Genomic DNA, 26,950 nt, shown 5'->3' with positions numbered 1-26,950 from the left:
GCAATTTCTTCCGCATCATCAGGAGAAGAGGGTGGCAGCTTGGCAGCGAGCAAAACAGTCGGTGGGTTGCCCAGGAGACAGCAGCAGGGTCGCATCAGTGTCAGTGGAGCCAAACGTCCACGGAGTAGAGCACCAGCTCCACTGCAGCCTACCACCACGGCCAGTAGTGGTGCCGTTGCGCACGGAGGAAGTAGCAGTCAGCCAGTGAAGAGTAGCGGGGGCAAAGTTTCCTACTCGGTGGTGTGGCAATTTTTCCTCAAGCCGCCCGAGGAAGTAAACGTAGCCGTATGTCGACTATGTGGCCAGAAATGCAAGCGTGGCCAGGGGGCCCATGTTGGGACTACAGCGTTGCGTCAGCATATGCAGCGTCACCATTCGGTGGCCTGGGAAAACCGTGATAAACATACGGCGGTTCTGCCTGCCCCAGCCCCCGCTCCATCACCCGCTCCGTTACTTGCTCCGTCACCCGACGTCGTCAATCGCCCTCTATCAGCCAGTCAAGGCTCCAACACCTCTGCTGAGGGGAGTTGTCGCTCATTGGCATCTTCCGCTCGTTCAGATGCTCCTTCTCCTGCTACTCCTCTTCTCGGATTCCGTCAACAGTCTTTCTTGGAATCCGTATCCAAGAGACAACAGTTTGCGAGCACGCACCCGACGGTGCAAAAGCTGAACGTCCTCCTGTCCAAGTTGCTGGTGCTGCAGTCCCTCCCTTTCCAACTGGTGGACTCAGCACCTTTCCGAGAAATGATGGCTTGTGCCGCGCCGCGGTGGAGAGTGCCAAGCCGTCATTTCTTTGCCCAAAAGGCAGTGCCAGCCCTGCATTCACATGTAGAAGAGATGGTGGGCCAGTCTTTGAGCATGTCGGTCTCTGCCAAAGTGCACGGCAGCGCCGACGTGTGGAGCTGTAACTACGGTCAGGGACAGTACATGTCATTTACGGCCCACTGGGTGAACGTGGTGCCGGCACAGCCGCACCAGCAACTTGGACAGGTCACGACGCTTTTGCCTCCACGTTTGCACGTCCTTGGTCCAGCAAGCATGTCCGCCTCTACCACCTCTTTTTCCGCCGTGTCCTCAGCCGCCACCCCCGTGCCAAGTCCCATTACCCGACCGGCATATCACATGTGCAGGGCGCAACGGTGTCACGCTGTGCTGCACCTGGTATGCCTTGGCGAACGTAGTCACACAGGGGAGGAACTGCTGAGTGTAATGAACAGAGAAATCGACAGATGGCTGTCTCCGCGCAAACTAAAAATCGGAACCATGTTGACTGACAACGGAAAGAACATGGTGTCTGCTCTGCGTCAAGGAAGGTTGTGCCATGCGCCATGCATGGCTCACGTGTTCAATCTGGTTGTCAAGCGGTTCCTAAAATCCACCATCCCACTGCAAGACATCCTTAAAATGTCACGTAAACTGTGCATGCATTTCAGCCATTCCTACACCGCAAAGAACACCCTCATTGAGCTGCAGCGGCAGAACGGAATTCCACAGCATCGCCTGATCTGCGACGTTGCAACAAGGTGGAATTCAACCCTACACATGTTAGACCGCCTTTACGAGCAGCGAAAGGCCATCACCGATTTCCTGATGTTACAAGCGGATAAAGGTACTCCCCTGTGTAACTTAGATGTCAGCCATTGGCAGCTCATGCGTGACACCTGCCGCTTGCTCAGGCCCTTTGAGGAGGCCACGCTATTCGTGAGTCGGCAGGACTATGGGATGAACGACGTCATTCCTCTGTTGCACGTCCTGGAACAAATGCTGTTAACAATGGCTGGTCAGGGTGCGGTAGACGTGGCGCACAGATCTCAACGCCACATGACCCCTGTGGGGGCAGGACAGGAAGAAGAGGAGGAGGTAGAGGAGGACATTTGTGCTCAGGAATTATTGAGTGAAATGGGTGGTTTTTCCACTCAGCGGACAGGAGTGGAGGAGCAGGAGCATCTGGTAGAGGAGGAGGAGGAGGAGACAGAGGACCCAGACGCACCGTGGCAGTATGCTGTGGAGATGGAGGCAGGGAGTCCCTCGCATTCCTTGGCACAAATGGCCCATAGCATGCTCGGTTGCTTGCGTAGCGACAGCCGAATAATAACCATCAGACAGAGGGATGACTTTTGGCTGTCCACCTTGTTGGACCCTCGCTACCGGTCCAAAATGGTGGCCTTTTTCACACCTGCTGAGAGGGAGGCCAAAATTACGTACTATAAAAACCACCTATGTAGTCAGTTGGTCTCTGCCTTTGTGCGCCAACGTCCATCCTCAGACACTGTGGGCCCTGTGCGCTCGCGTTCCGCTGGCATGGCAGCAGGGGAGGGGTGGGGTGGTAGGAGCAGTGGCAGCTCCACCAGCAGTGGCTGCCTCAGTCTGCAGTCGATGATGAGTAGCTTTCTTCACCAGCGCAGTGAGGAAACTACTAACCAGCCGCAGCAGCAGCAGCAGCATCAGGTGGACCTGGAGCAGGAGCTCAAACAACAGGCTTGGGCCTACTTGGACAGCACCCTGCCAACCGAGGTAGACAATCCCCTTGACTACTGGGCAACGAAACTTGACCTTTGGCCCCAACTAGCTGAATTTGCCCTTGAAAGGCTGTCATGCCCGGCCAGTAGCGTGGCATCGGAGCGCGTGTTTAGTGCGGCAGGAGGTATTGTAACTCCGCGGAGGACACGACTGTCCACCCAAAGTGTGGAGAGACTCACGTTTGTGAAAATGAATCAGGCGTGGATTAGTCTGGATTTCAAACCACCAGTTCCTGACACAACTGACTAAATCCGCCATGAATCATGCCTCAAACATGTGCCACTTTCAGGTCTCCTCACACTGCTGGTGTGTTTAATTTTTTGACATAGGGTGCTGGCAGATTACGGGCCTCACATAGCTGCTGCCAGGCCCCTAATCTGCCATAGGCCCCTATATACCGCCTCCTCATGCTGCTGCTAGGTCCAGAGTCTCTCATGGGTCCCTGTACGGCCTCCCATTGCTGCTGTCTCCATCGCCACACTCTGCTGCCATGTGCCACTTTCAGGTCTCTTCACACTGCTGGTGTGTTTAATTTTTTGACATAGGGTGCTGCAAGATAACGGGCCTCACATAGCTGCTGCCAGGCCCCTAATCTGCCATGGGCCCCTATATACCGCCTCCTCATGCTGCTGCCAAGTCCAGAGTCTCTCATGGGTCCCTGTACGGCCTCCCATTGCTGCTGTCTCCATCGCCACACTCTGCTGCCATGTGCCACTTTCAGGTCTCTTCACACTGCTGGTGTGTTAAATTTTTTGACATAGGGTGCAGGCAGATTACGGGCCTCACATAGCTGCTGCCAGGCCCCTAATCTGTCATGGGCACCTATATACCGCCTCCTCATGCTGCTGCCAAGTCCAGAGTCTCTCATGGGTCCCTGTACGGCCTCCCATTGCTGCTGTCTCCATCGCCACACTCTGCTGCCATGTGCCACTTTCAGGTCTCTTCACACTGCTGGTGTGTTAAATTTTTTGACATAGGGTGCAGGCAGATTACGGGCCTCACATAGCTGCTGCCAGGCCCCTAATCTGCCATGGGCCCCTATATACCGCCTCCTCATGCTGCTGCCAAGTCTAGAGTCTCTCATGGGTCCCTGTACGGCCTCCCATTGCTGCTGTCTCCATCGCCACACTCTGCTGCCATGTGCCACTTTCAGGTCTCTTCACACTGCTGGTGTGTTAAATTTTTTGACATAGGGTGCAGGCAGATTACGGGCCTCACATAGCTGCTGCCAGGCCCCTAATCTGCCATGGGCCCCTATATACCGCCTCCTCATGCTGCTGCCAAGTCTAGAGTCTCTCATGGGTCCCTGTACGGCCTCCCATTGCTGCTGTCTCCATCGCCACACTCTGCTGCCATGTGCCACTTTCAGGTCTCTTCACACTGCTGGTGTGTTTAATTTTTTGACATAGGGTGCAGGCAGATTACGGGCCTCACATAGCTGCTGCCAGGCCCCTAATCTGCCATGGGCCCCTATAAACCGCCTCCTCATGCTGCTGCCAAGTCTAGAGTCTCTCATGGGTCCCTGTACGGCCTCCCATTGCTGCTGTCTCCATCGCCACACTCTGCTGCCATGTGCCACTTTCAGGTCTCTTCACACTGCTGGTGTGTTAAATTTTTTGACATAGGGTGCAGGCAGATTACGGGCCTCACATAGCTGCTGCCAGGCCCCTAATCTGCCATGGGCCCCTATAAACCGCCTCCTCATGCTGCTGCCAAGTCTAGAGTCTCTCATGGGTCCCTGTACGGCCTCCCATTGCTGCTGTCTCCATCGCCACACTCTGCTGCCATGTGCCACTTTCAGGTCTCTTCACACTGCTGGTGTGTTTAATTTTTTGACATAGGGTGCAGGCAGATTACGGGCCTCACATAGCTGCTGCCAGGCCCCTAATCTGCCATGGGCCCCTATAAACCGCCTCCTCATGCTGCTGCCAAGTCTAGAGTCTCTCATGGGTCCCTGTACGGCCTCCCATTGCTGCTGTCTCCATCGCCACACTCTGCTGCCATGTGCCACTTTCAGGTCTCTTCACACTGCTGGTGTGTTAAATTTTTTGACATAGGGTGCAGGCAGATTACGGGCCTCACATAGCTGCTGCCAGGCCCCTAATCTGCCATGGGCCCCTATATACCGCCTCCTCATGCTGCTGCCAAGTCTAGAGTCTCTCATGGGTCCCTGTACGGCCTCCCATTGCTGCTGTCTCCATCGCCACACTCTGCTGCCATGTGCCACTTTCAGGTCTCTTCACACTGCTGGTGTGTTAAATTTTTTGACATAGGGTGCAGGCAGATTACGGGCCTCACATAGCTGCTGCCAGGCCCCTAATCTGCCATGGGCCCCTATATACCGCCTCCTCATGCTGCTGCCAAGTCTAGAGTCTCTCATGGGTCCCTGTACGGCCTCCCATTGCTGCTGTCTCCATCGCCACACTCTGCTGCCATGTGCCACTTTCAGGTCTCTTCACACTGCTGGTGTGTTTAATTTTTTGACATAGGGTGCTGCAAGATAACGGGCCTCACATAGCTGCTGCCAGGCCCCTAATCTGCCATGGGCCCCTATATACCGCCTCCTCATGCTGCTGCCAAGTCCAGAGTCTCTCATGGGTCCCTGTACGGCCTCCCATTGCTGCTGTCTCCATCGCCACACTCTGCTGCCATGTGCCACTTTCAGGTCTCTTCACACTGCTGGTGTGTTAAATTTTTTGACATAGGGTGCAGGCAGATTACGGGCCTCACATAGCTGCTGCCAGGCCCCTAATCTGCCATGGGCCCCTATATACCGCCTCCTCATGCTGCTGCCAAGTCCAGAGTCTCTCATGGGTCCCTGTACGGCCTCCCATTGCTGCTGTCTCCATCGCCACACTCTGCTGCCATGTGCCACTTTCAGGTCTCTTCACACTGCTGGTGTGTTAAATTTTTTGACATAGGGTGCAGGCAGATTACGGGCCTCACATAGCTGCTGCCAGGCCCCTAATCTGCCATGGGCCCCTATATACCGCCTCCTCATGCTGCTGCCAAGTCTAGAGTCTCTCATGGGTCCCTGTACGGCCTCCCATTGCTGCTGTCTCCATCGCCACACTCTGCTGCCATGTGCCACTTTCAGGTCTCTTCACACTGCTGGTGTGTTTAATTTTTTGACATAGGGTGCTGCAAGATAACGGGCCTCACATAGCTGCTGCCAGGCCCCTAATCTGCCATGGGCCCCTATATACCGCCTCCTCATGCTGCTGCCAAGTCCAGAGTCTCTCATGGGTCCCTGTACGGCCTCCCATTGCTGCTGTCTCCATCGCCACACTCTGCTGCCATGTGCCACTTTCAGGTCTCTTCACACTGCTGGTGTGTTAAATTTTTTGACATAGGGTGCAGGCAGATTACGGGCCTCACATAGCTGCTGCCAGGCCCCTAATCTGCCATGGGCCCCTATATACCGCCTCCTCATGCTGCTGCCAAGTCCAGAGTCTCTCATGGGTCCCTGTACGGCCTCCCATTGCTGCTGTCTCCATCGCCACACTCTGCTGCCATGTGCCACTTTCAGGTCTCTTCACACTGCTGGTGTGTTAAATTTTTTGACATAGGGTGCAGGCAGATTACGGGCCTCACATAGCTGCTGCCAGGCCCCTAATCTGCCATGGGCCCCTATATACCGCCTCCTCATGCTGCTGCCAAGTCTAGAGTCTCTCATGGGTCCCTGTACGGCCTCCCATTGCTGCTGTCTCCATCGCCACACTCTGCTGCCATGTGCCACTTTCAGGTCTCTTCACACTGCTGGTGTGTTTAATTTTTTGACATAGGGTGCAGGCAGATTACGGGCCTCACATAGCTGCTGCCAGGCCCCTAATCTGCCATGGGCCCCTATAAACCGCCTCCTCATGCTGCTGCCAAGTCTAGAGTCTCTCATGGGTCCCTGTACGGCCTCCCATTGCTGCTGTCTCCATCGCCACACTCTGCTGCCATGTGCCACTTTCAGGTCTCTTCACACTGCTGGTGTGTTAAATTTTTTGACATAGGGTGCAGGCAGATTACGGGCCTCACATAGCTGCTGCCAGGCCCCTAATCTGCCATGGGCCCCTATATACCGCCTCCTCATGCTGCTGCCAAGTCTAGAGTCTCTCATGGGTCCCTGTACGGCCTCCCATTGCTGCTGTCTCCATCGCCACACTCTGCTGCCATGTGCCACTTTCAGGTCTCTTCACACTGCTGGTGTGTTTAATTTTTTGACATAGGGTGCAGGCAGATTACGGGCCTCACATAGCTGCTGCCAGGCCCCTAATCTGCCATGGGCCCCTGTAAACCGCCTCCTCATGCTGCTGCCAAGTCTAGAGTCTCTCATGGGTCCCTGTACGGCCTCCCATTGCTGCTGTCTCCATCGCCACACTCTGCTGCCATGTGCCACTTTCAGGTCTCTTCACACTGCTGGTGTGTTTAATTTTTTGACATAGGGTGCAGGCAGATTACGGGCCTCACATAGCTGCTGCCAGGCCCCTAATCTGCCATGGGCCCCTATAAACCGCCTCCTCATGCTGCTGCCAAGTCTAGAGTCTCTCATGGGTCCCTGTACGGCCTCCCATTGCTGCTGTCTCCATCGCCACACTCTGCTGCCATGTGCCACTTTCAGGTCTCTTCACACTGCTGGTGTGTTAAATTTTTTGACATAGGGTGCAGGCTGATTACGGGCCTCACATAGCTGCTGCCAGGCCCCTAATCTGCCATGGGCCCCTATATACCGCCTCCTCATGCTGCTGCCAAGTCTAGAGTCTCTCATGGGTCCCTGTACGGCCTCCCATTGCTGCTGTCTCCATCGCCACACTCTGCTGCCATGTGCCACTTTCAGGTCTCTTCACACTGCTGGTGTGTTAAATTTTTTGACATAGGGTGCAGGCAGATTACGGGCCTCACATAGCTGCTGCCAGGCCCCTAATCTGCCATGGGCCCCTATATACCGCCTCCTCATGCTGCTGCCAAGTCTAGAGTCTCTCATGGGTCCCTGTACGGCCTCCCATTGCTGCTGTCTCCATCGCCACACTCTGCTGCCATGTGCCACTTTCAGGTCTCTTCACACTGCTGGTGTGTTTAATTTTTTGACATAGGGTGCTGCAAGATAACGGGCCTCACATAGCTGCTGCCAGGCCCCTAATCTGCCATGGGCCCCTATATACCGCCTCCTCATGCTGCTGCCAAGTCCAGAGTCTCTCATGGGTCCCTGTACGGCCTCCCATTGCTGCTGTCTCCATCGCCACACTCTGCTGCCATGTGCCACTTTCAGGTCTCTTCACACTGCTGGTGTGTTAAATTTTTTGACATAGGGTGCAGGCAGATTACGGGCCTCACATAGCTGCTGCCAGGCCCCTAATCTGCCATGGGCCCCTATATACCGCCTCCTCATGCTGCTGCCAAGTCCAGAGTCTGTCATGGGTCCCTGTATGGCCTCCCATTGCTGCTGTCTCCATCGCCACACTCTGCTGCCATGTGCCACTTTCAGGTCTCTTCACACTGCTGGTGTGTTAAATTTTTTGACATAGGGTGCAGGCAGATTACGGGCCTCACATAGCTGCTGCCAGGCCCCTAATCTGCCATGGGCCCCTATATACCGCCTCCTCATGCTGCTGCCAAGTCTAGAGTCTCTCATGGGTCCCTGTACGGCCTCCCATTGCTGCTGTCTCCATCGCCACACTCTGCTGCCATGTGCCACTTTCAGGTCTCTTCACACTGCTGGTGTGTTAAATTTTTTGACATAGGGTGCAGGCAGATTACGGGCCTCACATAGCTGCTGCCAGGCCCCTAATCTGCCATGGGCCCCTATATACCGCCTCCTCATGCTGCTGCCAAGTCCAGAGTCTGTCATGGGTCCCTGTATGGCCTCCCATTGCTGCTGTCTCCATCGCCACACTCTGCTGCCATGTGCCACTTTCAGGTCTCTTCACACTGCTGGTGTGTTAAATTTTTTGACATAGGGTGCAGGCAGATTACGGGCCTCACATAGCTGCTGCCAGGCCCCTAATCTGCCATGGGCCCCTATATACCGCCTCCTCATGCTGCTGCCAAGTCTAGAGTCTGTCATGGGTCCCTGTACGGCCTCCCATTGCTGCTGTCTCCATCGCCACACTCTGCTGCCATGTGCCACTTTCAGGTCTCCTCACACTGCTGGTGTGTAGAATTTTTTGACATAGGGTGCTGGCAGATTATGGGCCTCCTATAGCTGCTGCCAGGCCCCTAATCTGCCATAGGCCCCTATATACCGCCTCCTCATGCTGCTGCCAGGTCCAGAGTCTCTCATGGGTCCCTGTACGGCCTCCCATTGCTGCTGTCTCCATCGCCACACTCTGCCATGTGCCACTTTCAGGTCTCCTCACACACTGCTGGTGTGTAGAATTTTTTGACATAGGGTGCTGGCAGATTATGGGCCTCCTATAGCTGCTGCCAGGCCCCTAATCTGCCATAGGCCCCTATATACCGCTTCCTCATGCTGCTGCCAGGTCCAGAGTCTCTCATGGGTCCCTGTACGGCCTCCCATTGCTGCTGTCTCCATCGCCACACTCTGCCATGTGCCACTTTCAGGTCTCCTCACACACTGCTGGTGTGTTAAATTTTTTGACATAGGGTGCAGGCAGATTACGGGCCTCACATAGCTGCTGCCAGGCCCCTAATCTGCCATGGGCCCCTATATACCGCCTCCTCATGCTGCTGCCAAGTCTAGAGTCTCTCATGGGTCCCTGTACGGCCTCCCATTGCTGCTGTCTCCATCGCCACACTCTGCTGCCATGTGCCACTTTCAGGTCTCTTCACACTGCTGGTGTGTTAAATTTTTTGACATAGGGTGCAGGCAGATTACGGGCCTCACATAGCTGCTGCCAGGCCCCTAATCTGCCATGGGCCCCTATATACCGCCTCCTCATGCTGCTGCCAAGTCCAGAGTCTGTCATGGGTCCCTGTATGGCCTCCCATTGCTGCTGTCTCCATCGCCACACTCTGCTGCCATGTGCCACTTTCAGGTCTCTTCACACTGCTGGTGTGTTAAATTTTTTGACATAGGGTGCAGGCAGATTACGGGCCTCACATAGCTGCTGCCAGGCCCCTAATCTGCCATGGGCCCCTATATACCGCCTCCTCATGCTGCTGCCAAGTCTAGAGTCTCTCATGGGTCCCTGTACGGCCTCCCATTGCTGCTGTCTCCATCGCCACACTCTGCTGCCATGTGCCACTTTCAGGTCTCTTCACACTGCTGGTGTGTTAAATTTTTTGACATAGGGTGCAGGCAGATTACGGGCCTCACATAGCTGCTGCCAGACATGTAATCTGCCATGGGCCCCCGTACCGACTCCTCATGCTGTGACGTTGCAACAAGGTGGAATTCAACCCTACATATGTTAGACCGCCTTTACGAACAGCTAAAGGCCATCACAGATTTCCTGATGTTAAAAGCGGATAAAGGTACTCCCTGTGTAACTTAGATGTCAGCCATTGGCAGCTCATGTGTGACACCTGCGCTTGCTCAGGCCCTTTGAGGAGGCCACGCTATTCGTGAGTCGGCAGGACTATGGGATGAATGAGGTCAAATCGGCCATGGGCCCCCGTACCGCCTGTTCACGCTGATGCTGGTCCCACAGTGTGACCTGGGTCCCTGTACGGCCTTCCATTGCTTCCACTCTGCCATGTGCCACTTTGAAATCTCCTCACACTCCTGCGGTTGTCCATTTTGTCATAGGTTGCTGGCAGATTACAGGCCTTCCATAGGTGCCACCAAGCCCCATATCGGCCATGGGCCCCCGTACCGCCTGGTCACGCTGCTGCTGGGCCCATAGTGTGACCTGGGTCCCTGTACCGCCTCCCATTGCTCCCACTCTGCCATGTGCCACTTTCAGGTCTCCTCACGCTCCTGCTGGTTTCCATTTTGTCATAGGTTGCTGTATGGCCTCCCATTGCTGCTGCCTCCACCGCCACACTGTGGCTCCAAACACTGGTTTTGGCCCCGTGACTGGCCAAAGGAGTGAAGTGTGCAGTGATTCTAAGATCGACGGCACTCATCTGCATGTCATACTGACAGACAGTATTATTTCTCTTCCCCAGCAGACTCCAAGGGCATTTAAATTAAAGGTACAGTGTTCTGCACTAATATTAAGTCTCTCTGAAGCCTAGAAACACCCTTTTTTAAGTTAAATTCACAGCGAATTTATTCGACTCGAATCGAATATTGTCCACGAATTCGCCGAATCAGTCGAATCGAATTTTTCATTTCTTCGCTCATCTCTACTTCTTTCCCTTAAAAAACTCTTTGGTTGCTTTTGCAGTATGCTTTGGGTCATTGTCCATCTGCACTGTGAAGTGGCGTCCAATGAGTTCTGAAGCATTTGGCTGAATATGAGCAGATAATATTGCCCAAAACACTTCAGAATTCATCCTGCTGCTTTTGTCAGCAGTCACATCATCAATAAATATAAGAGAACCAGTTCCATTGGCAGCCATACATGCCGCCGCCATGACAGTACCACCACCATGCTTCACTGATGAGGTGGTATGCTTAGGATCATGAGCAGTTTCTTTCCTTCTCCATACTCTTCTCTTCCCATCACTCTGGTACAAGTTGATCTTGGTCTCATCTGTCCATAGGATGCTGTTCCAGAACTGTGAAGGCTTTTTTAGATGTCCTTTGGCAAACTCTAATCTGGCCTTCCTGTTTTTGAGGCTCACCAATGGTTTACATCTTGTGGTGAACCCTCTGTATTCATTCTGGTGAAGTCTTCTCTTGATTGTTGACTTTGACACACATACACCTACCTCCTGGAGAGTGTTCTTGATCTGGCCAACTGTTGTGAAGGGTGTTTTCTTCACCAGGGAAATAATTCTTTCGTCATCCACCACAGTTGTTTTCCATGGTCTTCCGGGTCTCTTGGTGTTGCTGAGCTCAGCGGTGCGTTCTTTCTTTTTAAGAATGTTCCAAACAGTTGTTTTGGCCACGCCTAATGTTTTTGCTATCTTTCTGATGGGTTTGTTTTGTTTTTGCAGCCTAATGATGGCTTGCTTCACTGATAGTGACAGCTCTTTGGATCTCATTTTGAGAGTTGACAGCAACAGATTCCAAATGCAAATAGCACACTTGAAATGAACTCTGGACCTTTTATCTGTTCATTGTAATTGGGATAATGAGGGAATAACACACACCTGGCCATGGAACAGCTGAGAAGCTAATTGTCCCATTACTTTTGGCCCCTTAACAAGTGGGAGGCACATATGCAAACTGTTGTAATTCCTACGCCATTCACCTGATTCGAATGTAAATACCCTCAAATTAAAGCTGACAGTCTGCAGTTAAAGCACATCTTGTTTGTTTCATTTCAAATCCATTGTGGTGGTGTATAGAGCCAAAAATGTTAGAATTGTGTCGATGTCCCAATATTTATGGACCTGACTGTATACCACCAGATGCTATAACCTTTATGCATGCCAATTACTATACACTTTTTTTTTACCAAAGACATGTAGCAGAACACATTTTGGCCTAAGTTTATGAAGAAATCTTATTTTCTTCAAATCAAATATGCGGCCTTTCCGCGTATGGGCCTTGACACCGAGCGGCCGCATATTTGCGTACCATTTGAAAATACATATGTGTGCGCTCCCAGCACATGTGTCTGTGACTCACGGAAAGGTCCTGATCTCCCCTTGCGAAAAAACAACGGTTTTCTATGATCAGTGCCCTGATGATCGGTGCCCAGCAGTGCCACCCACCAGTGCTGCCCACAAGTGCCCAGCAGTACTGCCCACAAGTGCCCATCAGTGCCACCCACCTGTGCCCATCAGTGTCCCCAGTCAGTGCCCATCAGTGCCACCCATCAGTGCCCAGCAGTGCTGCCAGTCAGTGCCCATCAGTGCCCCCAGTCAGTGCCCATCAGTGCCCCCAGTCAGTGCCCATCATTAGTGCCAGCTCATCAGTGCCGCCTATCCATGCCACCTCATCAGTGCCACCTATCAGTGCCCATCAGTGCCACCTATCAGTGCCCATCAGTGCTGCCTATCAGTGCAGCCTCATCAACGCACATCAGTGAAGGAGAAAAATTACCTGTTTGCAAAATGTTATAATAGAAACAAAGAAAACCTTTTTTTTTCAAAAGTTTTGCTTTTTTTTTGTTTATAGCACAAAAAATAAAACACTCAGCGGCAAGTAAATACCACCAAAAGAAAGCTCTATTTGTGTGAAAACAATTATAAAAATTTCATATGGGTACAATGTTGCATGACTGTGCAATTGTCATTAAAAGTGTGACAGTGCTGAAAGCTGAAAATGTACCTGGTAAGGAAGGGGGTATAAGTGCCCGGTAGGCAAGTTGTTAATCTATGCAGTGCCATGCACTGTTACTTTTGAGGTAGAGCCCTGATGTACACAGAGAGTGGCAGAGAGAAGTCAATGACCTTTCACTAGGCACTTAGATCAGATGAAGGACACATGCAGTCACCAATAAAATCCTTTTTAAGCATGCATTCTTGCTCTTTTTTTTTTCTAGAGGTTTTGCACTAAGTGCATGGTTAAATGGTGGGGATCAGGCGTGGACTGACAACTCATGGGGCCCCTGGGCAATAGGGGATCATGGGGCCCCTGTGTCCTCGCCCACACTCAAACCACACTCAAAAAAGCCTATGAAAGGTACCATGGGCATCTCATGGGGCCCCCTACTGACCCCAGACCCTCCGGCAGTGCCCGAGTTCTCAAATGGTCAGTCTGCCCCTGATGAGGATACAGTTCCATTTTACTTTTCAGCTAAAATGAGAATCAGTTGATACTGTTTGTGGTGGGACATGCTAAAGCTGAACTCGAGGTACAGTGAAAAAATGATTGTCTGTTCCGGGGGTAGAGGAATAAACAGCAATACATACCTTATTTCTTACTCCCGTAGGCATACTCTATGCTGTGTGAACTGTCCCTCAAAGCTGCTCTCCTTCACCGCTCCGCTACTGGCAGACATTCCATATTTAACACATATAATGCAGGACCGGCATATCCTGGAGCACTGGGAAGTGAAGGAGTGCTCTGGCTGCCAGAGGACTAAAGAATAAGATACCAGAAGTGTAACTCCTTATTCTTCTACCTCTAGACAAAATGAGCATTCCCCCCCTTGCATTGTGGAAGGGAGGACCACTGCAATGGTCATTTTTTCATGTAACCAGGAGACAGCTTCACTCTATGGAACAGAAATAGCCTGAAATATGTAAATAAGGCCTTATTATGCTCCCATCAAATGTACTCCTTATTGTAAAACACAATTTGACACAGTTTGACACTTTTTAAAAATACAGTAATCCAATTCGCAAAAAGGAAAACAAATGAGAGAGAAGGAAGCTCAACCATTTGGAGAAGTAAAAGATTTTATTGCAATAAAAGCAAAAGAAAATCTATTGCACTCACACGAGTCCATTTGAAAGGCAAAAAAAGGAGTGTATTGATACCAGTGCAGTATAAATGACAGCTCAAACCTCCTCTAATGAAAAAAGAAAAGAAGGTGCTACTACCCATCCAATGCTCATCTCACCAGCTAGGCAGTTGCATATCTATTCCAGAATTAAAGGAAATCAATCCACATTACCGCCATTGCTCTAAAATCTTTGTTTTATTAAATCGACCACAGTAAAAACATCACAAGTACAAAGGTTGATGCGTTCCTGCTTAACACGACTTAGTAATAACCAGGGGCGGACTGACAACTCATGGGGCCCCCAGGCAATAGGGGATCATGGGGCCCCTGTGTCCTTGCCCAAACTCAAAAAAGCCTATGAAAAAAGTACCAGGGGCATCTCATGGGGCCCCCTACTGACTCCGGGCCCTCGGGCAGTGCCCAAGTTTCCAAATGGTCAGTCCACCCCTGGTCATAACCCAACCTCAAGCCTCCTCTAAAACATGTGGATAGCTGACAGGCCAGGGAAAGATGGTGCACTCTCATGCCTGAACAGGATTCCATGCTGGAGCTCCTAGCTGACAGCAGCTACAGACCAGTTAGATATAACCACACACTTCCTCTATACTATAAGGGATATTTATGAAAAAAAAAAAAATGTATGAATGTCTCAACATTTGTGCAAGCATAATGAACACTAACCATAATGTTTGTGATATGTGTGTAGTAGTTTCTTTGTTGTTTCACTAACATTCGGTTCTAAGAGAAAAATGGCTATAAGAACATTCAACCATGAGAGTTAACATTTGCCAGTAAAGAGTCTAACACCATAGGCCAAGAACATTCCAAAAACCAGGAGAAAGAGACTTCTATGCAGTGCACAGTCTATGGAGAATCCTGTGTGAATGGTCAAATAAACTTCCAGCTGCAGTGGAATCAAAGTAGTTGGCAGTGGTATTATTACCACTGCTAAATGTGACAGCTTCCTATGGGTTGTTATGTAGCTGGCATCCAGTGACTCACCCCTCACTCAGCACATTCTGCTGTGAGACAGGGATTCCTGACTTACAGGGGAATGTAAACTTGGTAAAGCACCTTGTCTCTATGTTGATGAGGAGAATGGCCTCATCAGCATTAGCCCTGGCCCGGTGGTTGTGGGGGGTCTGTGAGGGGGGCATAACAGAATCTGATAGCGTTTTAAAAATGAAGGGCCCCCTGATTCTGGCCCCCTACTTTAATGAGTAAGGGGTACATAGTAAATGCCATCCATTGTGCACAATTGTGTGATTGGTCACAGTGTTCCCACGGTCATGGCAACGGGCCGGCACACTGGTGGACACAGCGGGTGTCAGATTGCACAAGACATCATCCCAAAATGGTGAATGTCCCACCCAGCCATTATTTTACTATAGGCCGGGTGGGACACTCACCGTTCTGGGAGGATGCCATATGCCACATGATCTGTCACCCATGTGTCCACCAGTGTTCCCTTTGCCAGTACCTTAGATCACTGTGACCAATCACAGCAGATCACATGACAATTGTATACAGTGGATGGCGTTCATTCATTCCATTCATTGTGTAGTATTGTGTTGATCTCTGTGATTGGTCACAGTGATCACATGGTACAAACAGGGGCAAGCAGAGCACATCTGTACCATGTGATTAGCTGTAGCTAATCACAATCACTGAATGAATCAATTTCATTCAGTAAAAATGGTTGTTTATAACAGTGATATTCACTGTTATCAGCAATTATAGTGTGCACAAAAAAAATCCTAATCATCTCCCCAGAGTAGTACAGTGTTACTATCTGATAACACTGTATTGCTCTGGTTATAGTATGTACAAAAATCATAAAAAAGAAAAAAAAGTTAATAAAATTGTTACATTTATGGTAACATACTGTCACCAGTCAGTGTCCCTGATCACCAGTTATATGATGACGCTGTACTGACAGTATGTAAAAAAAAAAGTGGAGAAAAACAATTTTTTAAAATTTCTTCATTTTCTAAAAAAAGTACCAAAAAGTTACAGCTTCAAAAAATTCATCATGCCTCTTATGAAATATCATGGACTGTCTACTTTTCAAAAAGGGGTAATTTGGGGGATATTTGTACCGTCTTGCCATTTTGGAACCTTAAAGGATAAGTTCACCTTCGGGGCAGAATTTCACTCTTCATAATAAATAGGAGCATTTTCCAATGATATTTCTGACCCAGCCATCCCAATGTGCTTTTCTCTCATCTCATCCACAGGACATTTCATTTTTTGTCAGTTTATGTGAGATAGTGAATGGATTTTCAGATTGCATCATTTCCTGTCAATGGTCTCTCAGCATTCACATCCTGTAGGTTACTTTCCAGAAGCCTTCACTTCCTTGCTGCATCACAGAATAGGGTGTGGTAGGGTGTGTTCAGTTGAACAGGCTGCCATAGACGCAATAATCACCCCAGAAAAGCTCCAGAACTTTTTTGGAGCGGAGCACGGAGCGTTACCACAGTTTTTTGTGTTTGCCACACTTGGGGTGCCTTTAACATGTAATAACAACACAAACACGATGAACATTGCAACGTGTTTCTGAAACGCATGGTAAAGCATTTCCTGTGCAGACTGACATACATTCAGAAACACGCAGATGTGAATAGAGCCTCATTGTTCTGTCTAAACGCACCAATTTCAGTTCCAGGCCCCATTTACACCTATAGTAGAGGGCTCACATATTTTTTGGCTCATTTTTCCAGTGACACATATAGGGTAGGCTTCTGATTTCAATGGGCTGCGCTACACATGGCAAAGTAGCTCATGGAACCTTTTGGCATGATGCGTGTTGCACATTTTCTATTGAGCGCTTTGCTGCATTTGTCACCTGCTTTTTTCATGTGGCAAATCACTCGGCCACATGCACATAGGCAGAGATCCCGGGGATGCTGTGAAAAATAGTTGATGGGTGAAGGGTGTGTATTAATGAGGTTAGTTCAGGATGTGTGTGCTAAAGAGATCAGCTGGTTATCTGCTTCCGGGGTCCTACTGGCTCCTCTGCCCTCTGTCTACATTCCAGGAATTGAAAAAGCTTTCTGAGACATTTATCAAAAGCTAAGGTAAGGCCTTGCTCTCCAGATCAAAGAGAGCTTATATATTTTTGCAATTGAGGACCATTAATGTTATATTGGTGCATGGGGGAGCTGGATTTTATGTAAAAAAAAAAAAAAAAGAACTTAGCCTTTAAGGCATAAGGACCTACATCAGGATTGATCAATTTTCAGATATATGTACCATAGCTTGTGGACTTTCCTACAGACTAAATAATATACTCTGATTTGGGTTATTTTTTACCAAAGAAATGAAACAGACTACATTTTGGCCTAGAATTAAGGAGAACAATTACTTATTCGCAAAATGTTTTAACAGAAATGAAGAAAACACTTTTTTTAATGATCACTGTTTTTTTATTAGCAAAAGATAAAAAAAAAACAAAGTGTTGATTAAATACCACCTAAATAAATCTCTATTTGTGTGGATAAAATGCTAAAAATTTCATATGGGTACAGTATTATATGCCTGCATAATTGTCATTCAAAGTTAGGGTTGCCACCTCATCTCTTTAAAACCAAACACATATTATTAACACAGGTTCTGAGGCTAATTTAATGCAGATAAGGCACTAAGCGATTTTAATTGCCACCTTAATTAGCCACAGAACCTGTGTAATTAATATGTGTTTAGCTTTAACCTCCCTGGCGGTATTCCTGAGTGTAGCTCGGGGTAAAGTTTCAGTACCACAAGCGTTAACCCCGAGCTACACTCGGGCTTACCATGCGGCGCTGCTCCGGGATCTGTTCTTCTCTTACCTTGTCCTGCGCTCCCGCAATGTAATCTAGCGGATGCCGGCATCTGTCATCTGGGTTCCATCCCCTGCGAGCGTCGGGGCGTACGGGGGACGGAACGGCGGGAAATTTTAAAATGACAAAAAGTGACATTCACTAAAATCACTAAAATCACATAGTAAAACATTACTGTATCAAACCATTTCACATACATTTTGTCCCTAGTGTTTTGTCCTGTGCCCTGCCTGCATTTTACTGTTCTTTCTGCCTGGAAACTGAGAAACATCCATGGCGTCCAAAAAAACGTCCCTTTATGTCAAAAGCGGTTTTAGACCAGCTAGAGAACAGCGATAGTAAATTAGAACCACTTGCAGAATTGAGTGATAATGATTCGTGGGGAAATTCGTCATCAGACACTGAAAACGATTTTGCGACTTTGTTCAGTGATGTGCGAACTTGGCGCTATATTTCAAATTTCAGTGTTTTTGGTTTAATTATATTATTGAATTAAATTTATTATTATCATATTATTATTTTGTTATGATTATTTATTAAATTATAATTTATGATTTCGTGTTTCAAATTTTATCATACCCGGGATGTTTACTAGACTCTTGTTCGGACAGATTTCAGTGAGTTATTCCTAAAAATTACAGGCCTACAATAAAAAAAAATACATATTTCCATGCAAAAAAATGTACCGCTTTGAGCACAGAAATACTGACATAATCAGACCGCTAGGGAGGTTAACCCTATTCAAAGTGTGGTAGCCCTGAAAACTGAAAATTGGCTGGGCAGGAAGGGGGTGAAAGTGCCTGGTATTGAAGTGGTTTTAAATTGGAAGCCTTTAAAGAAACAGTTATGTTATACAGACTGGTATTGTGAGGGACGTTTTACAAGTGGACAGTTTACAAGTGGAGCTGCAGGCAAATATCACAAGCTCAGTATGCAAATTGTATCCCCTTTATAAAGGTTACACCTAATTGTTTTAGATACCAATGCCTCTGGGTGCATTTTTAACACCTTTCTCCTGGGATAGTTTGGTTCTTATACCCACATATCTGATGGACATACTATCTGCTGAAGTTCTGTGTCTTTGCTTATATTTCCACAAACAGCCAAGAGAAAATTATTGGAAAATGAAGAAGCAATAACACACAGACTGGTTATGCTCTCCTTTGTTGTAAGCACTTCCAAGACAGTCCTGTACAAAAGATCCAGTTTTATTAAATATACATGAAAAAGCCTTGCACAGTACATTTCATAGTGTTGTGATTAAGGACTTCTGTATGAAATGCATATACACTTTTATTACATATTTATTAAGACTAAATCTTTTATACAGTATTTCCTAGAAATACTGACATCATATTTGCTTTTTTGGACTTGCTAATCACTTTTGGAAGTCATGCACTCTAGGTGCTATGACTGGTGACAAATACAGCTATTGAATGAGCTGTCATTGTTTCCTGAAATTTATATTACAATACAGATTGACTGATTAACAATCCTCCATTACCCACTTGAAGATTTTACCCCCTCCATGACCAGGCCATTTTTTGCATTTTGGCACTGTGCTACTTTAATCAGTGATTGTACGGTCATGCAATGCTGTACCCAAATAAAATGTATATTATATTTTTTTGCACAAATAGAGCTTTCTTTTGATGGTTTTTGATCAACAGTGGGTTTTTAATTTTGCGATATAAATAAAAAAATACCAACAATTTGATTTGTGTGACAATTGGAAAAAAACAATATTTTTTACTTTCTGCTATAAAACATACCAAAAATTAAAAAAAAAAAATCACTTTTCTTCATAAACTTTGGCCAAAATGTATTCTGCCAAATGTCTTTGATAACAAAAAAAAAACAAATAAGTGTATATTGATTGGTTTGTGTGAAACTGGAATTTTTATGATTTGTTTTAAATATATTCTACTACTGGCGGTGATCAGTGAATTATAATAGGGCTACAATAATGGGATAATGGGAACTGACTAACTGACACTAACATCACCAGTGACATTAACACAGTGACCAGTGATAATATTATGTGCTGTCACTGTACTAATCACACTATACGGGAAGGGGTTAACATCTAGAATGATCAAGGGGTATTTAACATAACAATCTTAACAATCTTTGCAGAGATGAGAAACAGAGCGTTCATTCTCTTTGTACAGAGTTCTGTGTTGGTTGTCAGCACAGAGCTCTGGGATGATTTATGGCCGGGACTTGCTGGCAGGCTGCTGCTGTGTGCATTCACAGCAGATGCTTGCTGGGGGGTGCACACACATGAAACCCAGAAGTAGGCATCAACTTCTGGGTACATTGCTTTGCCTACAGCAGCTGTCTGTCCGCAATAGATTGCAGGCGAGCGGGTGGAAAATGGTTACTCAGTCCTTAGTGCAGCAGATTATACAACTATAGTATGAACATAAGCTTTGATATTAGCAGTATTTAAACACATACTTGGATACATAGTATACTGTAGATATATAACAAAACTAAAGAAGTATTTTATGACCGGAGTTCAGTTTTAAATGTAAGAAAGCTAACTAAGTATGGAAACCAAGCATAGCCTTTCTTATTCCAAGAGGAGACACAGGCTGAAAAGCACAGTGGATTATCCATTTGTGATGGAAGATTAGATATCAGTGTAATAAGTAATAAAGACAAATGAGTCTATTAAGTAGAAGTAAGTACAGCATGGGTATCTTAACACATCCATAACAGTAAATTGCTAACCACTATTTTATGAATGATGCTTTCTACTGTATAAAGTTAGCTTTTCTTAATGATAAACTGGTAGCTTGGCAGGGACATGTGACCCTCCAGTGCTCCCTCCACAGCCCTTTTGAGCATGGGAAAATATATACTGTTGAAAAGCACATTCTAGTTTGTTTCTTTAGTCGCAGAATTCCTTTGAGGTGCAGCTGAAATGTGAATAGAACCTTCAACAAAATATTAAGCATGACAGTTTAAATAAAGTATTTTCCCTAATTTCTTTTTGTTCTAGATAAAATTGGAAACAATGTCCCAAAATTATTAGGGTGTCTGAGAGAATAACTGAAACTGATACTAGACACTCTAGGGGACATTTACTAAAACTGTAGCGTTCAAAATCTGGTGCAGGTCTGCATAGAAACTATAATAAGCTGCATGGTTTTATTGTCAAAAACTAACTAAACAAGCTGAGGTTGGAAGCTGATTGGCTACCATGGAAACCCATATGGAAGAAAAATATATTTGAAATATATTTTAAAAATATTCTTCCCAAATATATTGCCATATATATATCTGGTGCATTCAGAATCTGGTGCAGCTTTCCACATGGAAGAAAAATATATTTGAAATGTATTTTAAAAATATTATTTTCAAATATATTGCCATATATTGGAAATACTACAATTTTGGCCATATTCAATATATTTAAAAATATATATATATACTGCATGTTGAAATGCATTTTTATTACAAAATATATGAAAAATATTTTTTAAAATACATTTCAAATATACTGTATGTCTTTAAAAATACAAATCTACATTTGTTGGAATGAATTTACAAATATATGTAAAACATATACGTTAAAATTACTTTTTTATATGTTAAAACAAATCTGAAGAATATATTTTTTAAAAATATATTTTTAAAAATATTTTTTTTTAAATATATTCTTCAGATTTTTTTTTAACATATAACAAAGTAATTTTAACATATATTATTTACATATATTAGTAAATGCATTCCAAAAATGTAGATTTGTATTTTTAAAGACATACAGTATATTTGAAAGGTATTTTAAAAAATATTTCTCATATATTTTGTAATAAAAATGCATTTCAACATATAATTAATTAATATATATATTATTATTATTATTTTTTTTAATATATGGCAATATATTTGGAAATAATATTTTTTAAATATATTTCAAATATATTTTTCTTCCATGTGGAAAGCTGCACCAGATTCTGAATGCACCAGATTTAGAAATTATCCCACTCTGTGTTGCCAATCAGAATCATATTCTTCTTTTTCTTCTGCTAGAAGAATTGGTTATACACTCTATCTTTCCTCAGACTCAGCAATAAATACTGTAAATGTCCAATATCATACTGTGTGGTAGCTGTTTGGTAGCCCAGCAATATGACAGGCAATATTCAAATTCTGATCAGACTGGTAGATTTATTTCCATTAATTGCACACACAGGATAAATTAATAAAACTTGTTACATTAAACATTTAACATGTTTTTTAACCCACTTTGTTTACATCATCTAATGACCGATACCATGTTGTCTTATGACAACCCTCATGTACATTGTAAATTGGGCCCCATGCAAAAAAAACAGTGTGTGGTTTTCCCTAAAAAGGCATACCAGGGATTACCCTGGCAAAGGACCTCTTCTCCACATTCCTAGCCCGGAGGTTTTGGATGGTTTGACAATAAGGGGGTCTGCCAACTCTGCCCTCCACATGAATGAGTAAGGGGTACATAGTGTAAGAAAGTCTTTTTGTAGTAAAAACTGTAAATTTCTCAGCTTATTATGATGTTCATAAGAGCAGTTTATTTTAAGCAGAGAAGCATACACAGGAATGTCAAGTACTCATAAGGAGAGCGACATTGAATGGTGCGTGCTTTCAGCTGGTAATTTTCCCTCTGAAAGTGTCCATCTCCAGTCTATCTTTAATACATGAATATGATACAATACCTTTTACATATTTTCCAAGTATAGTAGCAATACTAAAAATAAAAGTAACACCCATTCTTGCATATATGGCTTTAATTTATGCTGAAACATAGAACTCATCCCAATATGCTGACAGAAAGTTTAAAAATAGTAGCTGAAACCACTGACACAGTTTTTGACGAGTAAAAAACAAAGTCCCATGATGCAAATACATTGTCCAGGAATTGCAGAACCATGTCAATCATGATGAATAACAGACAGCCACTTGGCAAAAGAAAAAAAAATTATTGTGTCAATAAATGCATCAGTGTGCTTATTACCTTTTCACCTTTTTTTTGTAAGTGAGTACCCCTTACAGATTCATATGGGGGGCAGTATTGGGGGGTTCCCTTGTTGTTAAATGGGGATTCCTAATTCCACCAGCAGCAGTAGTAATACACCGGTTTAGATCAGCAGCCCATCCTAATTTGTGTCAAATGGTTGTATGTAACGATTTATGTTCTGAATCAAATAGCTGTACATCTGCAGCATTTAAAGTGGCTGTAAATCTCAGAAATGGAATCTGAACAAAACACATATTTCTATAGTGTTTACTTTCCTCTATCCAAAGCACTAAGTGTCATTTCTGTCTGCTGTTTAGTTCCTTTGCTATCAGTATGAGTCAGTTCTGCAAGCTTTCCTGCCACCAAGAGGTAAAACAATGACAGGGGAGGGAGCTACAGTTGTCCCTTCCTTCCAATCAACTCTTAGAGCCCTTGTACAGTGTATACCTTCAGCCCCCCCCTGTAATGATTGTGCGCAATAGGAACATGGAAGCTGTACAAGACAGCCATCTTTTTAAGCTCTCAGCCGTTTTGTTTTCATGACCAGTGAACACCCTTCCTTCTCTTATAAACTATGGAATTTGTAGCTATAACTTTTAACAAACTTAAAAAGAGTCTCTTATCTCCACTAAATCACATGCCTGCATCCAGACCTGAGTGTCAGCTAATTAGTCTAGGCAGAATGTCTGTTTCCATGAACCATAAAAAACTCTTCCCTCTGTCCTATCAAAAAACCATAATAACTCAGTCAAGCCTCTCACACATGACGTGTAAGGCCATTAAAGCTCTAGGCTTACAGAGTGTGCCATAAAACGTCTATTCCACATGTAACAATTCCACATACAATTCATAGAATTCAACAGGACACATTAATATTAGGTAGATATTTGAATGGGGAATATCATACTAAACAGATCAAGGTCATACATGACTACCCTAGCACATACAAAAGGGGAGAAGGCAGACCCCTCCCTCCTAGGTGACAAAGGTACACTGTGTTTGGTATCCCTGGATACAGTTTCTAGGATACCACCTGCACTTATTGGAAGTTATTAATATTAGTGTAAAACTGTATTTGGGAATTGGTCATAAACATGGTGGTCTCCCAGCACCCATCCCTTAAACTGGATTATTGGTCAAATGGTCCCTGGCGACACCCATTTGATATCACAGAAAATGAGGTGACAGTACCTGGTACGCAAGCTCTCGTTTTAACATCAACCAAGGAACACCCAAGAGAGCCACGGCAACATTTTGCTTGGGCAGTTGGACTCTGCAAAAACCAGGACTTTGCAAGTATTCTCCATTTTTACCTCCTTTTATTTCTCTGTTGGGTTATTGTTCTCTTTCTGTCTTTGTAACATCCTTTTCTATAAATATTTTAATTGCACCATTTTGACCTTTTTGGTATTAAACCCTATTTGGAAAGTGTTGAAATTGTCTCTAATGCTTTTAATGCAAACTAAAGAATCCCTGTTTCTTGAAGAGTGCCACTGATAATAATCCTCTGAATATACCTGTCTGTGGTGACAGTGTGTGTTGCAGACGTTTATGCTAAAATCATAGTGTTATTGGTAAGATCGTGAGTTTCCTCCTTCTCGGTAGTGGCAGTTTAAAGAGTTAATTGTCTAATTAACCTAACCCAATGACAATCACTCTCAGGCAGCTGGCACCTAGATTGTGGTCCCGTAAGATGAAAAATCTCTGTGCAGGGTGCAGCTGAGGGTGGCATTGTTGCGCAAGTGACAACATGGTGTGAGATTGGCTGTTCCTTTGTCACGAGTTGGTGAGAAAGGCAGGGGTCGGGCACCATGTTCGTCACCCCCCCTCCCCCTTTGTGAGTCAGTGAAAAATACTTTTCATCTCTGAGTTTGACAAGGATGTACAAGACACATGGCTGCAAATAAACAGGCACAACGTATGTGGGAGGATTTGTTTCACCTCTGTATATTACTGAGGCCAGTCACTTCACTGGGTGTATGTAAGGGTTTACAAATAAACGTGTGTAAATGTGTGATGTCATTACTGCATTAAATAAAAATGAAGAGATCATGTTTGCGCAGCTATCACAGACCCCTCCCTCTAACACAGGAGCAAGCTGCTACAAATGTGGTTCACACATCAAATATAGAAATCAAGCATTGAATAGTGCAATTCTCCAATCCCATCTATATGTATTATAATCAGTGCACACCCAAAACACAATCCTCCCTTATTTATATCAATAATCAAACTCCCCCCCAAAAATCCCACCTTTGACACAAAAGGATTTATTTACTAGAGATAGAAAGTGCAAAATCAGGCTCACTTATGCATAGAAACCAATCAGCTTTCAGGTTTTATTGTCAAAGATTAATTGAACAAGCTGATGTTAGGAGCTGATTGGTTTCTATGCAGAAGTGAGCCTAATGTTTCATTTACCAGCTTTGGTAAATAAACACCAATGCATCAAAATAAACCACCTGTGCTTATATAGATTTATCCAATCTTGTTAATGTAAACAAAATATAATTTCCTTTCATATAGGTCAGAGAAATCAAATCACTTATAAACATTCACACATGGGAATATAGTCATATTCAGTACACCAAAAAAACTGTGTAGCATTCCAAAGCATGAGACGTAGCCTCCCTAGCGGTCTGATTATGTCAGTATTTCTGTGCTCAAAGCGGTACATTTTTTTGCATAGAAATATGTATTTTTTTATTGTAGGCCTGTAATTTTTAGGAATAACTCACTGAAATCTGTCAGAACAAGAGTCTAGTAAACATCCCGGGTATGTTAAAATTTGAAACACGAAATCATAAATTATAATTTAATAAATAATCATAAAAAATAATAATAAAATAATAATAAGTTTAATACAATAATATAATCAAACCAAAAACACTGTAATTTGAAATAGCGCGCTAAGTTCGCACATCACTGAGCAAAATTGCAAAAACGTTTTCAGTGTCTGATGACGAATTTCCCCACGAATCATCACTCAATTCTGCAAGTGGTTCTAATTTACTATCGCTGTTTTCTAGCTGGTCTAAAACTGCTTTTGACCTAAAGGGACGCTATGGACATTTCTCAGTTTCCAGGCAGAAAGAACAGTAAAAATGCAGGAAGGGCACAGGACAAAGCACTAGGGACAAAATGTATGTGAAATGCTTTGATACAGTAATGTTTTACTATGTGATTTTAGTGAATGTCACTTTTTCACATTTTTTAATTTCTCGCTGTTCCGTCCCTGTCCGTCCTGACGTCGCAGCGAACGGAACCCAGAAGACGGATGCCGGCATCGGCTGGAGGACATTGCCGGTGACACTGCATGAGGGACATCGCAGGTAAGTGAAGAAGAGATCCCGGAGCAACACTGCAAGGTATTCCCGAGTGTAACTCGGGGTTACAGCTTGTGGTGCTGAAACTTTACCCCGAGCTACACTCGGGAATACCTCCAGGGAGGTTAAGCAGATAATTAATCCTCAGCATATACAGGGAAACATACAGCAGCACCTGTAGTAAATCCTCCCGGTGGGTAATCCCACACAGCATGATGATGTCATGACACCACTGCCCACTAAACTTCACCTTATGTATTACGTCCACCCAAACTTTATGAAAGACTGATGAAGCTGGAGCTGGGTGACGTCATCATGCAAAGGAAGGGAGGTGCAGGTCATTTTATACAAAGCTGTATTCTGATGTGCACTGGATATGTGCATTTATAAATGTGAGTGCATTTTAATATAATTTTATATAAATGTGACTTCATTTTAAATGGTAAGCACTATGAAAGGAATGTGTTGTTTTATTTTGAGTTAACGTCCTCTCTATCTGGACCTGAGGACAGCAGTGGTGTGATTACCCCTTTTAGGGAAAGGCTCTTTTTGACCTGTATGATATATAGGTCATGAACCTAAACCTGTTGTTTGATCATGAGGTGGAACACAAGTGTGAATTTACAGGGTGGCACAGAATAGAATATAAGAGCACAAGTTGTAATTTGTTGTGGAATAAATATATCTTTGAGGAAAGCATTTATTTTCCAGCGTGATAGATATTATTTATTTGTACATTTCTGCAGTGGTAGTGGCAAGTATTATTGTGCTACTTTTGTTATTTTTTTTATATTTATGCTAATATATTGTGTTATACAAAATAGCGCTGCATTAAGTTAGTATAAACAATTGAATAGTGTGGGGACACAAGGTAGTGTA

The sequence above is a fragment of the Staurois parvus genome, unplaced genomic scaffold (genome assembly GCF_062004578.1).
Source record: "Staurois parvus isolate SC_StPar_1 unplaced genomic scaffold, SC_StPar_1.0 ptg000071l, whole genome shotgun sequence".
NCBI lineage: Eukaryota > Metazoa > Chordata > Amphibia > Anura > Ranidae > Staurois > Staurois parvus.
The sequence above is the reverse complement of the archived record's forward strand: the minus strand, read 5'-3'. Positions refer to the sequence as shown.